Source organism: Lissotriton vulgaris, chromosome 4_1 (genome assembly GCF_964263255.1).
Source record: "Lissotriton vulgaris chromosome 4_1, aLisVul1.2, whole genome shotgun sequence".
NCBI classification, from domain to species: Eukaryota; Metazoa; Chordata; class Amphibia; order Caudata; family Salamandridae; genus Lissotriton; species Lissotriton vulgaris.
The window spans coordinates 1,679,231,932-1,679,250,614 of NC_141691.1; the positions used below are offsets into that span (position 1 = coordinate 1,679,231,932).

The 18,683-nt window shown below is 44.1% G+C and overlaps 1 protein-coding gene across 1 annotated transcript in view; it reads right to left on the minus strand.

The window, feature by feature from the left end:
• Positions 1-18,683, minus strand: part of LOC147724400 (regulator of microtubule dynamics protein 1-like) — a 394,761-nt gene that overhangs the window by 200,266 nt on the left and 175,812 nt on the right. The window lies entirely within an intron of this gene.

The following is an 18,683-nucleotide window of genomic DNA, read 5'->3' on the forward strand; positions in this document are numbered from 1 at the left end:
TACAAAATGTGAATGCCACAATAACAGACTAATGAATGCAGTCTGGCTGAAAACCCCTATAAGTAACTATGTTGTTATACATGTATTTTTGGTAAAAAATCAAAAGATCTTAGCCAGTATCAGACTTAAAAAAGGCAATCGATCTGGTGCTGCCTGCCAGCCTTTTGCCTTTGCTTATGCTTTTTTTGTATTATTTGTTTTTAAAACTTTGTTATAAATAGAGAGGCTTGCAAAGACAGATAGAAATGCTTCCAAAGACAGAGATAGATAGATAGATAGATAGATAGATAGATAGATAGATAGATAGATAGATAGATAGATAGATAGATGTGTAACAATAGATAGGGTTGAGTAGATAAAGTTGTATAGATAGACCGGGCTGTATGGATTGTAAGTGCTGCATCGCTAGATAGGTATGGTTGTATAGATAGACTTGTGCATATAAATAGGGCTACATAGATAGAAAGTTTTACAGATAGATAGAGGTTTATAGATGCGCAGCTGTATAGATTGATAGGTTTATATAGCTAGAGAGATAGGGTTGTATAGTTAGAGAAATAGGGTTGCATAGCTAAATAAATAGGTATGTATATAGCTAGATAGATGCAGCTGCATAGATAGCTAGGGTTGTGCATATAGATAGGGTTATATAGATAGATAGGGTAATATAGATTGAGTTGTAAAGCTTGCTAGCTGGGATAGGTAAATAGAGAGGATTGTATAGATAGGTAGGTTTTTATATACAGGTAGATAGTGATGGATAGATAGATGGATTTGCAAAGATAGACCGGTAGATAGCAAGAACTGGATATATATATATTTTCAAATCAAAAGGCTTTGGCAAATTGCATCAATTGTTAGATGACAAATGTACTTCTTTTTCCATGCTTGCTATTGGCTACTGGAGACTGTTATTCTGATCACAGAACAGAAACATAATGTATTCAGGTTATTCTGCCCAAAACAGCCATACAGTGTGGTATGTGTACAGCCATGAACTCATCTTGAGGAGTTGTTTCATCTGGTGATGTTGGAAAATGAGGCAGTATCTGTGAGGCCTGCACAAATAACATGTCACATTTGTCCTTCACTGGGAACTAAACACCCTAGTATAGTGCCTGACTCTCAGAGGGTAGCGTTGCAGAGCAGTCTAAGGCTTACTCAAGGGAGGTGGTGTGGACTAGTAATCGCCATTAAAGGTGCACAGAAATAACACTCAATCATTGATTGTCCAGTCTGTACTTTGCTTTATAAAAGTAAGAGTATGTTTATTAAACACACACACTGCACAATACTATGCACAAATTTACAAATATACATACGCTGTTGGAATTACTTTGTGACATTACATCACATCTCCATCCTCCCGCGGGGGGGGGGGGGTTGGTGGGGGGGTGGTCTAGTACCACCACTCCCATGTTTGCACATCATCTTGCCCCCTAATGCATTTTGTTAAACATAACTTGGAGCGTGGGCCCTGCGCACTGGCACCATTCCGGTGGCGACCCACTCCATTACCTCAACAAGCCTTGAAAATTCGGTATCCCTGCCTCGGTGACACATAACCCTGACTAAACATGTCATACTGACCATACCGTATACACCCTTACATCTTTAGTGGCTAACAGTCTGGGTTGTTCTTCACCTAAGCGCAGCAGCAAGAATACATGTTTAAGCATCACTTTAGGGTGACAGTACTCATCACATTTGTTGATCATTATAATGCATTGCAATTACAACCCCTGTGCTGGGAAGAGCCACACTGGTGGTGCAGATGGTCTTCGGCTGCTTTCTTGCCTCGTTGGGGGGCCCTGTCCCGCCCGGACCCCCAGGTAAGTGAATGCGGCCTGGGGAGACAACCCCTGGCTGCTCATGCCGCCTCTCCGGGGCCCGGTCCCACCCTGGTACTCCGCTATCAGCATGGTTGGAGAGCCTCGCAAAGAGCCCAACCCCGGCGTCTCCCACTGGCTCCCCGACTGGCCAGCACCCTTGCATGCTGCCGTGGGAGCCAGTACACTTCTTTTGGGTCTGCCCATCCCTGCGGGCAGACACGGATATTCCCGCTGGTCCAGGCAGACAGGGATGGAGTGCGGCGGCACTAGTGCAGCGGCACTCCTCCTCCTCCTGCCAGTCGAGGCCTGGAGATGGGGTCCCGGGCCCTCACATCAGCTTCACTGGGAGCGTCTGCTTGTGCTCTTCTGCGCGGGCCAGGTTTGGCTCCTGGAACCCCGAGTGCACCTCTTCACAGAGAGCGCAGTGGCGCTCCCCGGCTTTGCTTCTGGGCGTCGGGCCCAGAGTTCGAGTCCCTTGCCCCTACAGGCTTCCTTGCAGTGTGACAGTGCTCTCCACCTCCTCCTCCTCACACGGGGCCCGGAGTTTGGATCTTGGGCTCCTCCCATGATCTTCACGGGGAGCGCAACGGAGACCCCTGTGCTTCGTCGACGGTCAGCCAGAGGTCAAACGTTACCTACCTTCTGAGGGGCATATCTCGGCCCCCAGAGGTCCGATCTTCATAAATATGGCCTCTTCTTCTAGTGCTGCTCCCCAGCCACTGGGAGCACTCTCCTTTGCCCTCCTTGTCTCAACGAGGGTGCATGCAGCAGGGAGCTGTCTTCACTGGCTCCCTGCGCCAGCCTTTCACTTGGCTCTCCTCCTGGGCCTCTCTTCTCCTTGCGCAGAGGCCCAGACTTCTGCTCACTGGTCCTGGACTCCTCTCCTGGTGCTATTCAGGATCCTGGGGCAATCAGGGGGTTCCTCCTTCCAACTTCCCATAGCACCAGGCTACAGCATCCTCTGCCTTAGCAGACCACACCCCAGAAGAGCTCCTCTTCCTGTGCAAACTCTTTCTAAAGAATTGGGGAGTTGGCTGGCAGGAAGTCTCTGTTTGGCATATCACACAGCAACGCATCACTTCTCTGCCCCTGATCCCTCCTTCCTGCCCAGGCCTCTGGGTTTGTTCAAAATGTCCAGGGGTTTCATGCCACATGGTCTCTGAGAGCCCCTTCCCTCCTCGATGCCTTCCCTCCAGAGCAGCTTGGTGCCTGGCACCAGGTGTCAGCTGCTGATGGATGAACCTGCAGATCCACTCATCTTCTCTTCTCGGTGTGGAGGCCCTCGCCCTTGGAAAGCTTGTTGCGCAGGACTGGACCTCTGAGGCTACAGCTTGGAGAGGAAGGCCATTAATTCAGCCTCGCAGGGTCAGCCCCCAGCCAGGCCCTGGTTATGAGCTGACGCAGAGAAATATGACATTTCTGGATGACCCAAAAGCTGTACAAATATGACTTTGGACTCTGCAGAATACTTCTTCTCACATAAGTTACAGGGTATTTTGGTGTGTGTCTGAAATTTGTAGGCCCTAGGAAAGTGAAACTAGCCCATGTGCTCCCCATCCTCATAGGAAAATAATGGACTGAAAAACAGTAAAGCACACTGACTTTCCCTGGCATTTTCTTCCCACTGTATAGAGACGATTCCATGTCACCACCCAGCTCTGCATAACCATTCTATTTGCACCTGCTCCTTGGCTGCGCACACCAGGAATCTCCCCTGCGCAGCCCCTACACGTGTGCATGTAACTAGCCAGGTGCCCCTTACTCCAGCTGCTGTGCAGCGGCCTAGTCAAGCCAGGGGGAGGGGCAGTAAAATCCACATGCAGTCTCTTTCATTATGATTTCACTGTGGGTGAGTCCCAACTTATGAGGCTCTCCCACAGTAAAAGCTCAACAATTAGATGCTCAAAAAGCGAAAAATCTGGGTGTCTCAGATGGTCAGAACCATCTTCTAACAGTTGATATACAAGCATGTTTGTGGCTTTTCCAAAGGAAAGCTAAGCCCCACAACCAGCAACATTGGGAAATTATCACCTTCTCAAAGTGCCATATCACTTTGTTCAGGCAAAACTATTTTGATTATTACAAAATAGCACTGAATGATGTAAAGACAGTACATTCGGTCAGAAAGCAAGCTCTCCAGCATCTCAATTACAGAGCTTTTTGGACACAATATTTTGAGACTGGAGATATATATAAGTATCACCACTGGGTAGTCAGAGTTAGGATCGTGTTTCCATAGGAAATGCAATTTTTGTATTGCTAAAAAACGTGGTGCTATTTGATGGATCTCTATGAAGCTTTACAAACTAGCGCTCTTTTTTGCCTAGTTTGCACATGGAAAGTTTCAACGTGAACCGCGATGAGGGTGCCAAGAAAAAAAGGGACTCTAAAAGCGTTTTACCCATTCATTTTGCCATAGGAACTTTAGACACAGCTACAACCTAAACTGCTAAGCCTATAAACACCAAGTTTGGCAGAAAGCTAGATCTAGGTCCAGAAACAATACTTTGTGTGTTTTGCTGTAAATCTGTTACATAGTTTTTGAGTAATTAGTTAGTGGGATTCAATGTACAGTGCGGTATTTGGGTCTTCCTCATACTCTGGCATACCCACTATGTGCAAATTGTTGCACCTTGCAACCCTGTTAGGGCTAGCCACTTCTTATCCATATCCTTGGCCTGAGGAATAATTTATTTTAGCAAGACCTTGTTATCCTGGACTCGGGCATTAAGCTTGCTCTGGTCATCTCTGTTTAGTATACAAGTATACAACATGTTGATGGGTTACCAATTGAAAATGTCTTTAGCACTATATCATTTAAATAATGCAAACATACAACAATGTTACTCTCGATTTTACATTGGTGTTTGAATGATAATTTGTTATGTTTAACAAGGAATGCTTTAAACACATTAGAGGTACACCTTTGGTCACCTGCTTTGCCCCCAGCTATGATAACTTGCAGAGACTGGTGAGAAGAGGCGCTTCAGAGCCAGTACATGAATTTTGGGTCATATCAGTTTTGTAGTCCAGCTATATCATTAGCCTCTTCATTTTTTGAGAGGGTCAATAGACAGTGCCACAGAATTTGTGCAAACAGTTAACATAAACTCTCTGAATTTGCACTTTACAAGTCCCATCAGTTAACAGGAGGTCACTTTCTTGGACCTTAAACTTTATGTGAAAGGTAATAAATTACACAATGAGATGAACAGAAAACCAACAGTAGGAAATACAGAGCGTCACACAAGTAGCTTTCAAACCAATAGATTCAAGATCTGTGTATTATATGGGTAAAATGTAAGGGTGAGGAGAAACTGCAGTGAGGAGGATAAAGTGAGACAAGCACAAGATGATTTGTCTGAAAGATTCAAGGAAAAGAGTTGTTGGAGACAGGTGATAGCTGATGCAAGTTTCAAGGCAAAGTTACACAATCTGTTGTTTAACAGGGTGAAAAATAGGAAACACAACAATAAATATATTAGATTAATCACCACATTTAACAGTGGGGAAGGGGCAATCGGAAAAAACATATAGCAATATTGGTATCAAATAAGAAATGATCCTCTGATAGGGAAGACATTCCTGAATAAGCTAGCAATCAGTTTCAGAAGATCTAACTCTATGAATGATGATTTAGTGAAAACAGAATCCAGAAATGCTACAGGAAGGAGCCCTAACTTTACTACTCTAAACTGAGATAAATCCTAACTTTAAGAATTTCGGCATTCACAGAAGGCATTTAGGAGTCCTAAAGTTGGGACTCCTAACTTCTGTGAATACCGAAATGAGTAAGTGCCTTCTGTGAATACCAAAACGAATAAGTGCCTTCTGTGAATATCAAAATGGTAGTAAGTTAGGATTTTGTCTTAAGTTAGTTCGGTGAATCGGGCCCAAACTGATTTGTACTGTGTAGAAAATAACTTAGAAAATGCAGTAGAAAAAGGAAACAACTGGAAGGAGAAACACTGTAGTATGTACCTGAGAAACAAACACCTCAAAACACTCAGACGATAAAAACAGCAGATAAAAAGTGGAGGTAAACATTGAACTATACGGAACTGAAGCAAATAATAAATTATGAAAAGGAAAAAGAGTGAAAATAAAAAGAAATTGTGAGACAGGCATCATAATCATTCCCTTAATTCAGAGTGTGTAATGAAAGAGAGATATGAATGAGGAAAACTGGGTTTCCCTGAGCAGAAAAAAACGACCGTAGAAAAAGACACATCAGAAAAGAATATTTTTAGAAACAAAGCCTAAAAAACGGAAAGCCGAACTAGAACAGAACCATACGAAACAAAACTAAAAAACTGAGAAAACAAAGAAATATGATGTGCGCACACACTTTTACCGTAAGTGTCCATTTCAACAAAAAACAAGAGATGCAGTAGCCTTCCTTTTATGTTTACTGTGACCTATAGTTAAAAAGAAAAAAGAGACAACACAAGAACAAGACATTAGAGAAAACCAAGAGGAAGCTAAGGAGGGAAAGGGGAGTGAGTATATAGGATAGGGAGGACATAGTTGGGATCGGGGAAGTAGTTAGAAGGAAAAGGAAAAACATTTCGAGGATTGGGCAACTCTAGCTATATTAAAACCAGGAAGGAGGTGTACAAGAAAATGAGGTGGGAGGGTCGGAGTTGGGAGCTCCTTCTTAAAAAACAGGGGTGGAGGTGGATTCCCCCCTTAAAAGAGACAAAATGAAAACCTAATATGAAAAAACAAATGTTTTTTTAAGAATGACTTTCACCAGTTTGGTTTCATCAACAAGGGGAAAAACATTATTAAAGGGAAATTAGTCAATAATGGTTTAACAAATAAATTTGTCAGAACCATTTTCTTCATGCACGTTTTTCGTTACAGCCGTACAACACTGTTTAAGCCTGTTGTGGTACTGCTGTGTATTTTTGCACTTTGCAGGTTGTTTTCCTTCTTAAAGGTGTTATTTTAGCCCTTCACCACTGGGCTTAATGCCTTTAATACATTGTGGGTACTAGGTCCAGCTAACCATCCCACCTCTTCCTGGAGGACTCCTTGCATCCAGCCCAGGCATTCGTATGAAGGGCAGAAGGGCCCACGGCATGTTCTTGTGATAACGTCTCTGTTTGTCTTCTTTCGGCAGATCTTCTGCCCATTAATCCCCTTACATCGCTGTCCTAATCACTTTTGATCATTCTAAATCGAACCTCTTCCATTTAAGAGAGCTACTTATTGTAGCTCAATCTCAATTGGCTCACTGAAGCACACATTCCTGACATTTACTCCTTGCTGCTTCAGGAGAACCCCATAGGCTAAATGTTGTTTGATGGTCCGGCTTCAATGACTCTCTCATACCTCCTGGGTGGACTCAGACTCATTCATGGTCTATTCTTTTGCTTGGGTAAAACCCACAGATCCAAGAGTGGATTGCATCCCTTTCACCTCCGGGTGTACTCCATAGACCACTCGTTGATTACTCCCCCTTTGCTCCTGTGTACTCAATAGCTGCCATTAGCACACTACTTGCCGCTCCCATTTCACACAGGACAGGACATGCTCTTGGTAAAAATGACAAAATCTTTATAGAAACATTTGTTTTCTTGTCATTCATTCAATCCTGTCTCCTAAGCAGACAACAATCAACTCGTCTTGAAGCTGAACCAACTGACTTATTAAATCTAAGAAATGTTGAGAGGAGTTCTGACAGCTATTTTCCACTGGATAAAGAGTGATTTCCTAAGGCTCATTGCCTCTAAAACAGAAGTACTGTTGTTGGGACAAATGTACAGTTGTTGGTCAATGTGTGGTGGCTGTGCCAGCACTGGCAAACAAGATAAAGAGCCTTGGGTTCTGCCTAGACAAAGAACTCAATCTGTCAACCCAGATCAGTGCAGTCAGTGCCACATGTTATTTTCAAATGAGGACCCTCAAGAAAATGTTCCCTTTTATTCTGTACATTTAAGAGCCTTTGTAGTGAATCACGTGTGTTACACTGCAGAGCCTGATGTCGGTATGAGTTGCCTCCGACCAACACCGTTTTGGAGAATGAACTTCTTGACCATAGGTCAGCGGTTCCGGGAACCTCATTAGGATGCGCCTGCACATGGTGTGGCCGCAAACTTCCATTTTTCAATGAGAGCTTGTGCAGCAGGCCGAGACCAGCCACAGCACAAGCTCCAAATGAAAAATGGAAGTTTGTAAACATCCCTGCACCGTGTGGCAGGCACCTCACGATGCCTGCCACCCGGTGCTGGTATGTTTAGGGGGGCTTCATAGATACCCCCAGTCACAAATGATGAGGGCCAGGGGGGAAGGGGGCCCTGCTAGGGGCCTCCAAAGTCAGTTTCCGATAGTCAATCCATGTCAGAAAGGCTGCCATGAATTGGGTGTTGGAAACCGACATCATAATCCCGACGGCGAAAACGCTGTCCTTAAGGGATCATTAGTTTTTCTAACTAATAAATGGGCTCCTTGAGCTAGTCGGAACCACGTGGGATTCCCTTGCTGGTTTAAACTCCGACTGCCATCATCATGATACGGTGGTTGTTCTTTAAACCTACCACGATGGTCGGTAAGCCTATAACCAGCAGTCGGAGGCTTTCCAAACGACATTGTAATCAGGCCCAATGTATTTAATATGTGTTATCTGATCATATACAAGACATCTTTTTCATTTCTGAAACCTGCCTGACAAGATGCTGCTCTTATTGTACACAATACTATCTATATAAAGGCACCTCATCCTATTCCTAAACTGCCTAAATAAGAAAAGCGAAGTAGGCCTAGCTGGCATAGAAAGATTCATTACTAAACTACAGCTTTAAAGAATGCTTACCCTTCTAATGTGAATCCTTACTTGTTTGTTGTTCATCCTCCTTGACAATTTAGGGTTCCTTCCCCCTTTTCTATTAACCCCACAAACACCCAGACTTAACAAATGCTCTCCTGTATTCAATCTCAGACAATAAAATGGACCACTCAGATCTATGTATCTTAGGGGGTTTAAACACCTAGTTAAAAGAATAATCAAACTGTGATAGCTCCCACCCTGAGCAATCACTTGGAAACACTCTATTGTCTACAACATAGTTGTGCTTATCACACTCATGACAGTCATGCTACTGATGTAATCTTTGTCTCAAAGGGGGTTATCTCACATCAAAGGAAACAGATCTATGTTGATTTGATAACATGATCAACTTCAGTATTAACCTCCCAATGGTGATTCAATTACCAGCAGGTTATAACACCTGCATGCTCACCAAGCCTTGGAAGAATTCGAACTCTGACTCCTTCCAATCAGGACTCACCTACCACTCTGCCTTCTGACCCAGCATTGCCCGTAAACCAATTCTACCAATGGGTATGTGAAGCCGGCTGGTTAAATTTGGAAAGCTAAGAAAAAAATAAAGCCAGAGCCTTATAATTATCTTTAAAAAACTCACAACCACACTGAGGAAAGTAAGCTCCAACAACAGTACAGAATTTACAAATCAGCTGATAAAAATCAGAGAGAGCTAACTACTATCATCACATTTCAGAGGCAACATGCCTATGTAGTGAGTTTCTTTTTGGGCCCACATTGGTTCTCCCTTAGCTTGGCATTTCCTGACTTTGCTCAGCATAGCCATATATAATACACTTGTTTCGCGACATTGTTCTGAGAGTAAACTGTAAAATTTGCTTGTTATTCAGGGAATCTTCTGGGATTTAGTCTACACATACTGTACAAGGTTGATCAAAATACATAACAACATTCAACCTCATTTGGATGTCGGTCCGAAAGCCTCTGAACGCTATTCGGAGACTTTCCTACTGACATCCATGGTTTAAACTCCGACCGTCTTATTACAAAGAAGGCGGTCGGAGTTTAAACCGGCTGCTCAATCCGACGGGCTCAAGGATCCCGTCGGCCAGTTGGAGACCGATCATAATCCACGGTGCAAGGAATTACAGTAACTCCCATTTCTCTACTAGAGCTTGTTCTGTGGCCGGTTTCCGACCACCCCCACAAGCTCCAATAGGGAAATGGGAGTTTGAAACCACACCATGTGCAGTCGCATCGTAATTGTGGTTTCGGACTGCTGACCCAAGGTCTGTCAGTTCCGTAATTGCAGAGATGACTATAACAGACACCACAATCAGGCCCATAGTGCACTGTGTTTCTCCGCTAATTCTGCAACAGCTCCTAACATTAAACACAACATGGCTGCACAGCGGCATCTTTCCAGCACAGTAGTTTTACCACATAAACTGTACCTATTCTCTTTGGGCTAGCGAAGACGAGTCCGGCAGAGAGTACTGACAGCAGTGTCTGACATACAGCCCTACTTGAACTAAGTTACACTCATGATGTGGACCATCTAACTACATACACCAGGTATGAATGAGGTCTTAGGCCAATCTCAAAGATCGCAAATATATCCCTGTGCTCACACAGTAAAGGGCAGAGTTTCCAGATAGATAATTTACCATGGTTGGGATGTATGTCATGTATACCTCGTTAGTAATGCTAATTACATTGTTTAGTTGCATCTACCTAATGATCTAAGCACATTTGCTTCATAATGGACTACAATAGTTTCAATAAATATATTGCAATCTTACTTCACATATTTTTTATATTTATCACAGGCATGCATGTGAGAGTGAGTAACGAAAGGGTAGGATCTGTTTCCACGTTTACTTTTGGGACTAGAGGGTCACATTCGAGGTTGCCAAAATCACCTGCTACTCTGGGAAGGCTAGGAGTTCAGGTGAGGCACTGTGATCTAGCAAGGATTTGAGCCGACAAGTACTGTTCTTGTAGGGAGACTCAGTCCCTACATTCTAATATCCTCTTATCCTAAACTATAGTTTTAGCAGCAGAATCTGTGCAACATGGCGCTACCAACATTAGTCAGGTAATTATTTAATGGGTCTCCAGCGTAGTACTTGTGTGGGCCCTTGGTACCAAATACACTTTTACCGTTAGGGATTAATCCTCCACAGTATATCAAGAAGTACCTAAAAGGAAACCCATATTAGTGTTTCTGCTCTGTTTCCTTTAATAATGGCGGTACCAAAAACTTTACCTATAGATGCTAATTGCAGACCTGTGGTCCATTCGCATTTGACGTTACTTGGACTTGGCAATGTAGATGGTGATGTAACTCTTGGGTCAGGTTTTGCGCCGTGGATGCCAATACCCAGACATTTCTTACCCTGACGTTGTACCCGCAGCTCAATACAAAGCATATCAGCAGATAGAGATTCCATTATCTGTTTGAGGACATCAAAATTGGTTCCAAGGTGCCCTAATACATGTACTGGAATCTGTATGCACAGGCCCCCGGTGTAATGAAGGAGCAACATGGCCTGCACTCGCTGCCTATACACCATTCTTTAATAAACAAAATCTCAATGCCAATGAGCTATGGACACTAAACAATGGTCTAGTGAGACTGTATAGACACCTAACTCAGTATATGTTGTTCACTCTGATGGCTGTTCCCACACGGACAGTACAAGCAAGGTAACTACAGTTGCCTGCTGTATCTACTATTAGTCCAGTTATTCTTATTTTTATTATGAGTAAAATCCCCTTAATCGTGGCACAATTCCTTTTTGGATAGCTCAATATATTGATCAACTTGAAGCCATGTTTTCCCTTACAGGACAACAAGACATAGAATATAAACTATCGGCCACATGCATTATTGCACCCGTTTGCGATTCCTAAATTGCGAAAATTAAGGAATCGCAATTTAGAAATCGCAAACTGCAATGCATGAACAATTCGCATTTATTTTTGCGATTCACTATTTGCGAATCGCAATTAAGGAATACCCTTCCCATTGATTCCTACGGGCCAAAAGGCCCATAGGAATGAATGGGAAGGCATTCACATTTTGCAAATTTCAAATTGCGATTCGCTAAATGTGAATGTAATATCAAGGGTGCGGGGGGGGTCCAAAGAACCCCTCCCTGCACCCCTGAAATGTAACTTTAAATGCCCTTGGGGCATGTGTGTGTGTAAATTTAAACTTTCAAAAATGCAATTTGTGCATATTTGAAATTTTTCGGTAAATTAGCATGAACTTCAACTTCATGCTAATTTACCACTTCCAAATTGCGAATTCGCAATTAAAAAATGATCATGCATTGCATTTAAGAAATCTGACATTGCGAATTCTTAAATGCAATCACAATTGTAGAAATCGCAACATGGTTGCGATTCCTAAAATTGCGAAATGCATGATGCATTCCAAATTAGTCAATTGCATTCGCAAACGGACAAAAATTGCGATTCGCACCATTTGCGAATGCAATTGACTTTGATGTATGTGGGCACATATGCTTACCCTTTGGGATGGTTCCCCAATAGGTGACTGTGCCATTTGGGGCACTGTCTTTGCTGCAGTCTATACCATAACACATCCATGGCAGTCTTCCCAGAGGTGTTAGAACAAATACAAAATGAACACAGAGCAGATTCTACCCTGGATTTGGGGGTGAAACAATAGGCAATTTTGCCGCTGTATCCTCAATAATTCTATCCAACGTTAAGGGCAAGGCAGCAGACTTAGCTATATGCCAACAGCTCACATGGGTTGCGCCAGTCGAACAGGAACATGAGCGACCAATAATTATTGCTGAGGTATATACCTCAAAAGGGCACAATAATTTGGGGGCATGAACAAATAAACAACAGCTTGGCAAGCCTAGTTCCAACGAGAACAATGACAACCAGAACCCAGAGTTTGCTGAAAGATACTTGGACAAATCCAAACCTAAAGAAAAAGCTAGCTCTCAAGGAGGCTCTCCACAACCGGGGCCCTCTGACAGATGCTATAATTTGTGTGATCACACACAGTTTAACAACCTGATCCGTGTCAGAATTATGATACTCATCCTTCTCGTTCCTTTCAGGATTCATCAGATAAATGATACAAGAGAAGGGTTTTCTGATCGCAGATAAGTTAAGTACATGATACCAAAAAAAGGATTCACAATGCTTGTCTGACATGAAGATATGGAAGAAAAACATCTGCATCCTAAACCCCAATTACAGAAAAAGAAAGTTGCTGGTATTACCGCAAGATATGCCACAAACTCTAAGAACTCTACTCCTGAACAATAGGTGGGTGGTGACTCTCCTCAACAGCTTGATAGAGATCACTATAGAGTGCCAGAATCTCCAGGAGTTTCTGGCGGTGAAAACAACTGATAAATACGTTGGAGTTGAGACCGTAGACTCGCGCATAAGTCCTCCAATTGGATTATATCATTTAGATATACAAATTAAGGGTGACATACAGCGCACCATTTGGGTAATATTCTTGGAAAATCTAACATTATCATATGACATTCTCTTGGTGGAGGTTGATTATCCCCTTGAGTTTGTAGGAACATTCCCACAAGGTGAGGATGTGATGTTACCAGCATTTCCTGCACTTGTCCCTGATGAGGGCAATCAAGCCTATGCAACAAAATGAACTCTTGCACAAGCCCCAGCTTTATCCCGCAGTCAACTTATCATATCATACCCATACAGTCTAGTCGGCAAGTGCAACTACAATACCCAATTAAACAGGATTGTAAAGCAACTGTTAGAGAAATACTTTCACAATTAGAATCAGGGAGTATTTGAACCCTGTGTTTCCCTCGTTAATAATACTCTTTTTCCAGTGCTGAAACCAGGCCACCCATACCATATAGTCTTAGAATATAGACATTTAAACAGTCATACACCCACATTTGCGATACAAAATACACATTTTATGGCACTTCTTAATAATATAGTTTGTAAAAATATAAGACAATCTTGGATCTTTCCAATGTTGTTTTCTGCCAGGTATAGCGCCTGAAAGCAGGGATTGGACTCAGGGCTGGACTAGGAACTCGAAGTAGCCCTGGCAATTTTGTCAGGCCAGTCCCTAGGAGGGGAAGGGGTGCACAAGTGTGCGCTGTTGCTTTTGTTACTGGGAGCAATTATTGCAACACCACTGCAAAACAGGCCCCCACAGCTGCAAAACCGGCCCCATCCTTCCAGCTTCCAGGAAAAATACCCGATGGGTGTAGGAAAGTAGGATCTGCTTTTATGGTTACCGCCACTTTTTTGCTTCGTGCTATGATGTTTCTGACTAGTCTGACTGGGATGCTAATCAGGCCCCCAGTCTCTGGGCTTTCTCCCTTAAATTGGTTATGGCAAGTACATCCCCTTATAAGTCCATAGTATATTGTACCTAGGGAATAGGTACACCAGGGTCCCCCATGGGCTGAAGCATGTATTATGCCACCCATGGGAAACCACTCAAACTGTAACTACAGGCCTGCTATTGCAGCCTGTGCACTCTGGTGCTAGCACCACTTATGACAGATATAAGTTTTCCTATATCTAATGACACTGAACTTAAAACCTATAAACCACCCTTAAAGCAGGCCTTTCAATCCTGAAGGCAGGGTGCTCAGTTCTAAGTGTGAGGGTGCCCCTGCATGAGCAGCACACCCCTACAACCTTCGGAGTCCATACTCCCAGGTTGTAAGTGCATCAGCCATTTCGATACATGGAGTGGCCATGCGTCATTACGCAATGACCATCTCTAAACTGGCTGTAACAAACCCTGTCATGTTGTAAAGCTCCTCCGGGAGGCCCTCTGTACTCCTGGTACCAGTCTTCTAGACCCAGTCAGCACAATATGGCTGCTGCCGACCAAAGACACAATTCTGCCCTCCTGCTGCTGAGCCAGGCTTGAGCAGGGAAAGGCAGAACAATAGGTATCGTGTCACAAGGAGGTGTGACCACCTCTCAGACAGGGTTTAGTGTATTGGGGCCGGATGAGGGTGCTGCCAGCGCCAATCAGTCTGCCCTCCTTGCATTGTCCAGTTCAAACCAGCTCAGGGAGCCTTTGGTTCCCACTCTGGCACGAAACTGGACAAACGGCATGGGAATTTCCTTCCCACTATTCGACCCCTGTCCTGGGAGGGGACCCTGGATCGTCCCAACGCTTTCCTTTGGGTACTTAAAGGCTTACCTGTGTGTGGGTCCCTAGATTCATCATGGGACAAGATTAATTTCAAGATTCCACTTCTTCTTTGACCGTCTTGGCATTCTGGACTTTGCAGGACTTCGCTCTGGGCTTCAAGACTGCAACTGGGAATACTACTGTTACTCCTGGTCTCTTCACCCTGCTCGTCTGCTGAAACAGCCATGCCTGTGCTCCATGTAGGAACCTTCCAAGGCCATTGGGCATCCAAGACATCTGAAGGAATCTCCCTTGAAATGAATGAGTCACTTCCCTGCACCTGCAGGCACCGCAACGGAGATGACTGGTCTGCTGATCCCAAGTTCCTACGGACTCCAAAAGGCTCATCAACACAGGTGTTAGTTCTTCATATCCCTCGAGGCCTGTCCTCTCACCAAGTTTGAGGCCAGTATCCCTCATCGGAGCTGCAGGAACTGAACCCCTGCGCACCACGTTGTCTTGCTGTTGCAAAGGCTTGTTGGCTTCCTTCCTCCAAGATCTTCGGGCTCCAAGTAGCCCTAACCTCAAGCATTTTCACCTACCAAGATCTTCATATTCACCACAACTCTTGCATTGTGGGCTTGCAACTTTGGTGAGCTGCTCGAGACCCTCTCGCAACTCCAGTGCCTCCCGCGTCTGAGTCCACCTGAGGGTCATCTTTGAATTCCACAGGCTCCCCTGATTGCTCGGGGCCTGCTTTGACTCCCCTACTTGTGGTGAGACACCTGGACCTTGCTGTTCCTGACACTGTACCTTCTTTACTTTCCACATTGGTTGCAGCTGCAAAGGCTTGTTGGTGCTCTCGATGGACACCGACCCCTCAACTCACGACATCCAACGTGGGACAGCCCATGCACAGTTCCTGGTCTTCCACAGCATCGCCTGGTCCAAACAGCTGCAGTTCCAAGGTCACTGTCAGCTCTCCTGCAACACTCGACATCGGTGGGCATTCGTCTTCTGTGCCTCCTGGTCACTCCTGATTGGGATAGACTCTGTCCCCTCGCAGGTTCTTCACATCTTGAATCCACCTCTGGGTTCCACTGGACACTTTCAACTTCTCCAGCAGTGGCATTTTCCTGAAGTCCATGAGCTGACCATGGAGAGCCAAGTACGGAAGGTATCATGCACGTGCTTTAGGCTACTAAGAATGCTATGCAAGATCCTTATGCTTATCCCTGCACAGCTAAGGAAAAAGGTTATACATTCCTTGATCACCTCACAACTGGATTACAGGAATTCACTCTTCTTCGGCACACCCAAATATGTGTTTAGGAAGTTACAGGTAGTTCAAAACTCTGCAGTTAGACTCCTGTATCAAATCCCAATGAAAGAATCAGTTCCGGCTCACCGCAGAAACTTTCACTGGCTTCTGATTGAGGCCAGAATTAGGTTCAAAGCACTTTGCCTAACCCACAGAGCTATAAATAACAAATGGCTAAGCAAGATTAGGAAGATGGTGTGCCAACATCTTCCCAACAGATGTTTGAGGTCAGGCTCTGAGCACCTGTTAAAAACCACCAGAATGAAAAGGGCCAGATGGGGTGGGAGAGCTTTTTCCCACTTGGTGCCCAAGCTGTGGAACTCACTCCCGCAAGAGTTGAGATTTACTTCCAAAGAGGCAACTTTTAGAAAAAAAATTAAAACATTGTTGTTCACCAAGGTCAACTAAGTGCCTGTTCTCCCGCTGTTATTTCATCTGGCCTCTGCTTAGCGCTGGGAAGCCTTTGGGTAGCCACGTTCTCTATAAATCCTCTTAACATTAACATTAACAAGTCCTCCATTGAGTTCGACAGCAGTTTCCGACACCATTTCAAACCTATTCACCCGGCTTGCCTGGTGCAGGTATCCTAGTTCCTAGGGTATCCACGGGTGGGGTTGCTCTCCAACCGCCTGTCTTTAATGGGGTGTCTTTAGGGTCTACTGGGAAGGGTTCTTTTTCTTTAAAATTGCAATTGCAACTTACCTATTGACTTGTATTGAGCCTGGGGTCATATTCCCACTCTTCACACAGCCTCCTTGGGGTTCCTGGTTACTTACCTTGGGTGGTCTCTTGGGTCCCCAGCACTTCTACATCTTCTGGGTATAGTCTTGACTTGAGTCATGGTTCGCATACCACTATTTTAGTATAAGGTTTGGTCTCCCCTAGCGACCACTGTGTATTGTTTGCTACTTATCTGTTTTCTTGCAAAGTACTGTGTGCATTTTGTATGCCTCTGGGTAGGAGTTATTTGTATGTGCTAGTGAGCGTCTTATAATAAATACATATTTTTCTAAATACACTGTATGGTTCTTTTCAATTAATTTATATGTATAAGATTACGTGCTGGTAAAACAAGCTGCTTTAAACTCCTTCTGGACTAAGCATGAAGGCTGCTCTCCACAGCTACCACTTAGAGAGCTTTCTAAGATTGTCTAAGACCACTAAAATCACCAAAAGGGTTGTCTGGATTAGTGCAAGGTGCCCAATTCCATAAGTGCATACCATATACTAAGCCAGCTTCTCACACTCGGTATGGCCAGTCTGGCCTTGATTGGACTGCTTCCTCTGCCCTCAGCTCTCAAAGTCATTTTTGCAGACTCCCTGTGGGTTATGAGAACAGTCCAGGAGAGTTTGTTGCATGCATAGTGCCAATTCTACATGATATTGACCCAGACCCATTGTCCTATGTAGATGATATCTACCTTATGACAGGTGCCGCGAGCGTGAGGGGTAGGTGTCCCGCCGTTCCAGCGCCTTAATGAAGGTTCCAGTAACCTAATACCTTCTACATAATGAATGAGCATTTAGTTCATATGTGTTTTTCTGTGTAGTACTGTATTTAGGTCCTGACGAATCGCCGTTCGGCGAGAAACATGTTGACCACACCAGGGGGTTGAGTTAGAGTTCTGTACACTTTTACAGTCTCTAGTTCCCCTCTCACCCTTTTTAACCAGGGAACCAGCCACGTTAATAAAATTCAGTGTGGACTGTTTTACCCTTTTTACTTTCACTCACGTTTTCACTGACTACACTCCTCTATTTCCTCACTCACACCCACCATCGGCAAGGAACTAAAGAACCCCGCTAAAAGAGTACCTGTGGGTACTCCGGCAGACATTGCAGCGCCGGTCTGTCGAGGGGCAGTGAGTCGATGATGACACTGGATATCCTCCAGCAAGGGTGTGTTTCACACCTAATACTCTGGGTGTATGAGGCTCTCCAAGTTCCGACTAGGGAACCCTTCCAGTCACGGTATTAACTATACCTACCCTTATCTCCACGCATTTACACCATCCCTGGGGAACTTTGTACTCTGCTGCTAGCGTGATGACTTAAACACTCATTTAGCCACAGTAGATCACATAATTTTGAGACTTGCTGAACATGGCTACAAATGCAAATGTAGGAAATCTAATATAGCAGTTCTCGGTGTCCTCTTTCTTGGATACGAACTTACACATGGGTGAAAGATCTCTGCCACAACCACAAAATACGCTTAAGAAATTGCAGTCCTTATTAGGATTCCTTAATTTTGGCAGAACATACATTACATATTTTGCACATGCATTAAAAGGTTTTATGAATTGATCCACCTTGACTAGTCCAATATACACTGGATGTCAGGCCATACTTACATATTCAGATCACTACAATCTGACTCACTTGCTACATGACACTTACATACAAATGTCAATACCAAAAATATGGTCATCTGTATAGTCACGGGTGCCATTGACTTTATGTATGTTATCTTTAATGAAGGTGGGACATTGCTGATCACATATAATTAATATTTATATTCCAATGCGGAAATGCGCTTTGCTTCCACTGAAAGAAAACTGACTGCAGTTCAGATGGCTGTCATTAAGGAACGACCACGTG